General features: G+C 35.9%; 1 long non-coding RNA gene across 4 annotated transcripts; it reads left to right on the top strand.

Moving 5' to 3' along the window:
• The first annotated feature begins 502 nt into the window (after positions 1-502).
• On the top strand, positions 503-7,575 carry LOC121783564. 4 transcript variants are annotated; one of them, XR_006046600.1, is made up of 4 exons: positions 503-646; positions 1,022-1,146; positions 7,040-7,135; positions 7,559-7,575. It is a non-coding gene; the product is annotated as an uncharacterized LOC121783564 (long non-coding RNA). The 4 variants fall into 4 exon arrangements; XR_006046599.1 differs by lacking the exons at positions 7,040-7,135; positions 7,559-7,575 and adding exons at positions 4,138-4,227; positions 4,296-4,415; XR_006046598.1 differs by lacking the exons at positions 7,040-7,135; positions 7,559-7,575 and adding an exon at positions 3,441-3,509.
• The last annotated feature ends 503 nt before the right edge of the window (positions 7,576-8,078 follow it).

Raw genomic sequence — 8,078 nt, 5'->3', positions numbered from 1 at the left:
GTGTTATGATGTGGTTATATGCGTATACATCCTCAGTATGCCCCTTAATTCATATATCATCATATGTTTTCTTCAGATATTGCTTGAAGATATGAAGATATCAGAACAACTGATTGACCTGGTCTTTGATCTGTTGTTTGTAGATATGTACTTACTACTTCGTATCCAGGAATCTCACACCATTCCCAATGACATGGTTCTTCTTCATGCGGCTCTCGTAGCTTGCAGTCTACAATTGTTGACAGTCATTGCTTCTCCACATTACCAAGAGGTTGCTCAAGCATTGACTGCGTATTACAAGGTAGCAATCCAGGATTTGGTGAAAACTGAGAACATTAAATTACTAGTTTAATGTTATAAATCTTCCCACTTCATCTTCTTGATTGTTGTTATTTCAAAGTGTTATCAAATTATGTTGTGGCTGAGTAAGTGGAGTTTGTGGCAGGTGTACATATTCAAAGAGGCAGCATTTGCTGCTGTTTGTGTAGATGTCAAGTATTTGCAGACCAACGATTCATCTAGAAGTGCATCCCCTACTACTGAAGAGACCTTGAATCATCTCTGGCAGCAGTGTGATTCTTCTCTTCAATTTCTACAGCCCCTGTGTCAGCAAAAGTTGTTCCGGGAATGCATTGTTAACAACCAGGTTTTTCTAGATTTTACCCTGTCATCTGATTAGAATTTTTACTACCTGAACGCATTGACATTTCTTTAATAAACCTGCTTCACTCACCACATTTATCATTATGTGCATGCATGCATTCTGTACTTAATGCATTTTTAAGGATATCTAAGATTGACAATCTTCTTTGTATGTTATTTATAAGTCAATTTGAGTCCCGAATCGTTCGTTCTGCATCGGAGATCATTTAGTCCATGTAAAACCTCTCTGGCTTAACCTAGCTTAACCTATGGATATCAGTCATCCTTTTCCATAAAATGTTAAGTGCATCTGTTTTTATCATAATCATGTCTGTTGTCTTCTTGATAAGATTTTAATGAAGTTTGTTTCTTCTTGCAGGAGCTTGGGAAGTGGTGGACTGCAGAGCAACTAGCTTCCTGTGTTGGACTCGGCCTTGATGAAAAAAGGAGTAGCTCTACTTCTCATCTTTGTAGTTGTCAAAATCCTGGTCTTTGAGGATTCTGGTAATTCTACTTCTCATCTTTTTCGGGTGTTATTCAAACCCGTATATACTCAACTTGAGATGTTTCCTACTTATACATGAGTGCCTAGCTGCTATTTTTTCTCATTCATGCCTGATATGTTGAATTTTATAGAGAATTTAAATGTTAATTGACATGTTATGATTAAGAGTAAATTTTCGAGAGGTTGTCTGTCACGGCTCTCTAATATGTGCATCTCCCTAGTTTTTAATGATTTCATACACATCGCCAGTCGATAAACAAAGGATATTAGCTTCATAAATATCCAAAAATTGCCCTAGTACTATGCTACTTTGTAGTGAGAACGAAAAGCTTCCACGAACAGTGTTTCACCACTTGCTATTTGTGTGTGCATGCAAGATTTTCTCTCCATTGATTGTCACTACTTTCACCACTTTTTTTGGGTTATTAGTGTAGAGTTCGTTTCTCTCGAGGGTTGGTCCGTAAACTTGTTGTTGCTTACTAACTTCTGGAGAATTAGGTTTCCAGTGCTTCAAATACAGTGACAATAGTGTTCTTTGGTGCCCGATTTCTTGAGCTAAGGAGAGAGAACTATTCCGGTTTTGAAAAATTAATTGAAAAAGCCATAGGACCGATCAACTGAATGAGAGCTTTATGAGTTGCAATCTTGTTGATATTGGTGCATAAAAATGATTTAGGCAATAGGACTAAAAGCCTCATATCCAAATTATCACATGCCTAACCCTACATAAACCACTAGTGAGCCGGTTTGAGCCCCAAGAGCCTAATTTCTTTGTTGAAAATTTTGAAGTCACTATATTAGCCTACTTATTATATCCGTTTGTTGGCCTATATTTTCTACCCTAGTCACTAAAATTAAAGTGCTAGCACATTCTTGGGAGGGTATTTATGGTGGTAAGGATAAGATGGAAGTCCTGGAACATTCATTAGGTTGTATTCATTTATATTGAGATACAAATGAAAAAAGCTGTCTCTTCAAACAAAAGTAAAATAAAAAGGCAGCCTTTAATGTGTAAAAAAAAGCCAAGGCTTGAAAAAAATAAAAAATAAAAAGGCAGCCTTTCATGTGTAAAAAAAAGCCAAGGCTAGAAAAAAATAAATAAAAAGGCAGCCTTTCATGTGTAAAAAAAAGCCAAGGCAAGTAAAAAAAATAAAATAAAAAGTCAGCCTTTCATGAGTTAAAAAAGCCAAGAAAAAAGAATATCGAGCAAAAAACAGAATTATGCTCAAAAGAATAAGATGACTTGGTTTAGATGGTAGATGGGGTGTTGAGCTGTCAGAATTTTGTACGCATTCAGTGAGATGGGAAGGATGTTGTGAAGTGTTGTGAGGGATGTGCTAGCATTTTAAGAATGGTGATAAGCTACTTATCCAAATATGATCACACCTTTACCAAAAGCCCCGTTACATCCAAATGAAAAAGACCTTTTGATTTATGCATTATATTGACTTGTGAGCGATGAATTTTGCTTGATTTTGGGAGAAAGATCTTATGTGCTTAAAATAAAGAATAGCTGGAAGAACTTCTCTTTATGAATTAGCGACGATGGTTTGAGACTCCCAAGACATAAATCGAACTTACATTGAAGCATTGGATGCCTAGCTCTTAGGGAATTAGTTCGTGTACAACTCTTGTTCTAAAGTCTTACTCGCGCGTGAATTCGGGCTCAACCTAATTTCTCTAAATGATTCATGTGATTTGACGTGACTTGAAGTAGAGGATTATCAAATGTCTTGTGAATGTGCTTATTTATCTAACTTGCTTGAGGGCGAGCAAGATTTATGTTTGGGAAGTAATTGATGTGTGTGGGTAATTGTTTAACTTGTTATTACAAAATGGATGGAATGGAGGGTAGTGTACTACTGCTCCAGTTCAATTTTGACCACCTCACTATTTATTCCAGCGAGTTGAAGGGTATAAAGCTGCAACCAATATTTGCTTCAATATTCAAACATTTATTTAATAAACCTAACTTTAGTTCCATATTTAGTGTGTCGTTTCATACTAAAGCCATCAATGAAGAACTATTGCCAAATCTTTATGATGCTCTACACTTGTTGGTACCTGATAAAATTGGGGTTGGACTTGCTTTGTCTAATTCTGAAGAACACGATATCATCATGATACCAGGATGTGTGGTTAGTTATTCTCTTCTTTGTACATACATTTAGACATAATATTTTGTTTAGTTGTAGGAAGTGGAATGCATACAACACTTTATTATTTTTATCTCCTTGGAATTCTTCTACTTGTTGCACTAAACCTGTAACCCTTTTCTTGGCTGTGTATTCAGGAAAGACTTTCTGTTTGAGTCAGATTGCAGAGCTGCTGTGTACCAATCCCGTTGCGTTTGAGGCTATTGATATAATTCAACATATTCTCGTGTTACTCTTAGTCGATTTGAAGGCCTCTCTAAGCATTTAGATCGTTCTTGCAAATGTTATCTCTCGTGGAACTAAGGTGTTTTCTGTGATAGTTCCTAGTGCATAAATAGACTAGAAAGTACTTAGTCGATCTGAAGGTCGAGGGTGGTAGTGGGCGACTGAGTTCTTAACTTAAAAGATGAGGGGGACACGGTGGAAAACTGAAGGCAAAAGTCTATTTATTGATTTTTGAGCTTGCTTTGTGATCTTCTGTTTCTTGGTTGTTGCGCCTCTATTTTTCCTACTTATTTAATTCATTCTTTGCTGCATTTTGCAGCTTTATAATTGATCTGTTACATATATTATATTTTTGTTTGTTATACTGTGCCGGACGTTTTTCTACTTTTTCTATCAACTTTTTGCTACCTTGCAGCATAATTAATTCATACATACATAGATAGCATCCTATTTTTCTTTGTCTCATATGCCCTATACAAATATGTGCTATATAAGTGTTTCTTTGATATGATTGTCAAGTCTTGGCTTCTTAATATATCTGTTAAATGTTTTTATAGGCTCTTTCCCAGTTACTTACTACACACATTTCCTTTTTACTTTGGCATTCAGTTTGCTGGACTTGCATCTAAAAAAGAAATCGTGGGCCTTGGAAACTGGTTGATGACTCAATTAGTGTCAAGTAAAGATACTTTATATGAGGTTAGTGTTGCCACTACTGTAGCAGGGTGACTGATCTTACTCATGATTTTAACATTTTTGCAATGCAGGAATGGAAATTGCAGCTTGTTGCCACTATGTAGTAAATACTTTAACTACAATAGATGGAATCTAGACTACTTCGATTTCTGTATATTTGAGTTTGTTTTCTTTACCTGTCCGTTTGATGATTATGATTGATGCAACGAATTCTGGTTTACTGAGTGAACATAAGAACAGATTAATAGTGTTGTAATATACTATTCAACTTAACTATGAGTTGTAATGTTACCCCGTTCTAAAATTTTCAGCTTGCCTGTAATGTTTATCCTTTGTGAATGCTTCTGCTTGTGTATTGCTGCATCAACTTCTGACTCACCATATGTTGTGTATTGCTGCATCAACTTGTGACTCACCATATGCTGTGTATTGCTGCATCAACTTGTGACTCACCATATGCTGTGTATTGCTTGAGTTGCTTTAGATGCTTTGGGGAAGCTTGCAAATTCAAGAGTTTGTTCCTTCCTAGGTTATTGGTTAATGTTATTGTTTTGAATTTTAGTCTAACCTTGGATTTATGACATTCCCATGTTTTCCTTCGAGAGTAAGGTATTAGAGCAGTTTCTGGACCGTCTCATTGAGTAGTACTGCTCCAGTTTAGTTTTGACCACCTCACTATTTATTCCAGGGAGTTGAAGGGTATAAAGCTGCAACCAATATTTGCTTCAATATTCAAACTTTTATTTATTAAATCTAACTTTAGTTCGATATTAAGTGTGTCATTTCATACTAAAGCCATCAATGAAGAACTTCTGCATAATCAGATGCTCTACACTTGTCTGTACCTGATAAAATTGAAGTTGGTCTAGCTTTGTCTAATTCTGAAGAACACGATACCAGGATGTGTGGTTAGTTATTCGCTTCTTTGTACATACATTTAGATATAATTTTTTGTTTAGTTTTAGGAAGTGGAATACGTACAACAATTTATTATTTTTATGTCCTTGGAATTCTTCTACGTGTTGCACTAAACGTGTAACCCTTTTCTTGTCTGTATGCAGGAAAGAAATTCTTTTTGGGTCAGATTTCAAAGCTGTGTGCCAATCCTGTTGCACTTGAGGCTACTGAGATAATTCAGCATATTCTTTTTGAAGTGATCTGTTTGGTCAAGTTCCTCAACAATTTATTTTGACCTAACATCTCTTATATGGTAGTTAGGTAGTTTTATACTTAGTCTACTGTGTTTGAGTTTTTTATCTTTACCTGTCCGTTTGATGTTTATGATTGATAAATCAAATTATTGGTTTACTGAGTGAACATGATCCCAGATAAATAATGTCATAAAATACTCTTCAACCTAACTATGTTAATTGTAATGTTACCATGTTGTAAAATTTTCAGCTTGCCTATAATGTTTATCCTTTGTGAATGCTTCTACTTTAGATCAGTCATTAAGCATCAACGCGTGACTCACCTTACGTTGGGTATTGCTTTACGAGCTGTTTTAGATGCTTTGTCGAAGCCTGCAGATTCGGAAGTTTGTTCCTTCCTAGGTTATCAGTGAATGTTATTATTGTGAATTACAGTCTGACCTTGGATTTATGACATTATGATGTTTTCATTTGGGAGTAAGGCATTGGAGCAGTTTGTGGACCGTCTTATTGAGTGGCCACAATACTGCCATCATATCCTACACTTTGCAGCATTTATAGAGAGGGATCTTAACAGTATTTCAACGGCTTATACTTAACCTGATGTTGGCCGCCATAGTGCCAATGCTGATCATCGACGCGGTCATTTTGGTTTCAGATTGCAGGCCCGTCATTTTCTCTGATCGGACCTGGAAGCATCTCGTGTGGATTAGCAATTCCCCTCTTCGATCTCACTACAACAGAGACCACCAAGTTCTCTAGATGAGAGTTGACTCCTAATTACATGAAGCCATCACAACACACCTACCCTTCCTAAGGCAAGTAATAGGGTCTTTGTCTTCTTTGATGTAGTTCAGTTGATACTTTTTCTATTTTTACCTTGTTTTTGACTTTATTTTTGTGAGCTAATCTACTCAAACCCACAATGCAGTCACTCAGTGGTGCTTTGCTGTCAATACAATTTGCCTCATCGGGTTTACCACGGTCTTCTAGATCAACCTCAGTAAGTAAATTATCACGTTTAACTGTGCTACTTTCTCTCATTGTGCGCTTTATGGATTACATTAACATTGGGACTGGTGTTACAACTTTGAGAACAGAAACTCTCGTAGAGGTGATTGGATGTAACTGTCTTATAATTTTTTGGTCTCTGTTTACACATTATCTTAATCCTTTTGGTTTTCCTATGCTTTTATGACTTCGCATATTACAAGTTCTATTAATAGCACATATAACTTTATCCTACCGGTTAAATAAAATCTCACACTTCTGAATTCTTTCTTCATTCCTGATTACTTTCTCGTTTTCCTTTCCCCCCTTTGTGTCTTTATTATTTGTTTTAATTCAGGAGTAGTGCACTTTTGGTTTCCTTTCACACCGGGTAATGGAGGCGTTCTGATTCTGGTTCAGGCCGTCATGAACTTAAAGTTATCGGGCTCAGACAATATTTCCTCATACATGGCTGCTATCTCCTGCCTAAAATCTAAAGTTTTATCTATTGTGAGTGCACTTTCCAATTAAGATAAGTTGATATGTGTTTAAATCTTAAAACTGTTGGTAAAGTTAGCACACCTTAAAATTTTATGTGCTTGTACTTGTGCTTGGTGTGGTTGTGTGAACATGCCCTTAATTCTTTAAAGTAAGTGTGATTTTTTCTGCTGCAGCTTTTGCAACTCTGTGAAACTGAAAGTGTATCATACCTGGATGAGGTGGCCAGCAACACAACAACTCAAAATATGGCAAAGTCTGTTGGACTTGAGGTATTGGTTTCTAAAATCAAAGTATCATGCAGTTTCTGTCATAACTCAGAGAGAGATATATGTTCATTGCATTTATAATAAAAAAGATTTCCCAGACCCTTTAGATCTATTGTTACAATTACATTGAAAATCAAAGTTTTGTACTCTGAAATGAACTGAAATAATCTTAAATGTATTGCAGAAATTTAACACATCGAGAAAATCCAAATACGACACATTTCCAACTTTTTCTTGTGATTTTTAACTACTTATTAGTAATGCCTAGTCGCAATTGGGTCTATAACAAATGTTTATAGTATTTACTGTACAATAAGCATTGCAATATCTGCACTTTGAGAAGCTTTTGCCTTCTATACATATTAGTTATCAAAATTTTCATTTTTCCTTGGTGCTATCATTATCATGGGCATTTGTTTTGTATAGGTTCTTGCATTGCTGGTAAAAGCTTGTAATAGATTCAAGACAGGTATATGCTCCCTCCGAGGCAAGTTACTAGACTGGAACTTAATATAAAGCGCTTGGCAGATGTCGTCTCAGATGCTTTAAATTTTTTGGTCATTCAAATTTTAGCTCTCTCTTCATTTTATAAATTTGATCATTCTATAATTTTTTGTGGGGATTGGATCTCCTTGAGGACACCCTTCGGTTCCTTGCTTGCATTTTTCTACGCTCGCCTTAGTATTCTGTGTTCAACACCTTCTACCTCCTCTTATGAATACAGTCGGCAACATATAGTTTTTGGTATCATGATGATGAGAAAGCTGAAATTCACTGTGCTGAAGAATGACATGATTGCATCTGCTCAGCAAGTTCAGTCTGCAAAATAAGTTGCCTTAAGAAACTTTCTGGCATCTGAGAAGATTAAGAAAATTAGCTTGGTTCCAGAGCATGTGTTAATGACATAGCTCTGAAGTATTTGTTAAGATTTACATTTTCCTTCTAT

This window comes from Salvia splendens, chromosome 21 (genome assembly GCF_004379255.2).
Source record: "Salvia splendens isolate huo1 chromosome 21, SspV2, whole genome shotgun sequence".
Taxonomy (NCBI): Eukaryota; Viridiplantae; Streptophyta; class Magnoliopsida; order Lamiales; family Lamiaceae; genus Salvia; species Salvia splendens.
The sequence above is the reverse complement of the archived record's forward strand: the minus strand, read 5'-3'. Positions and strand labels throughout refer to the sequence as shown.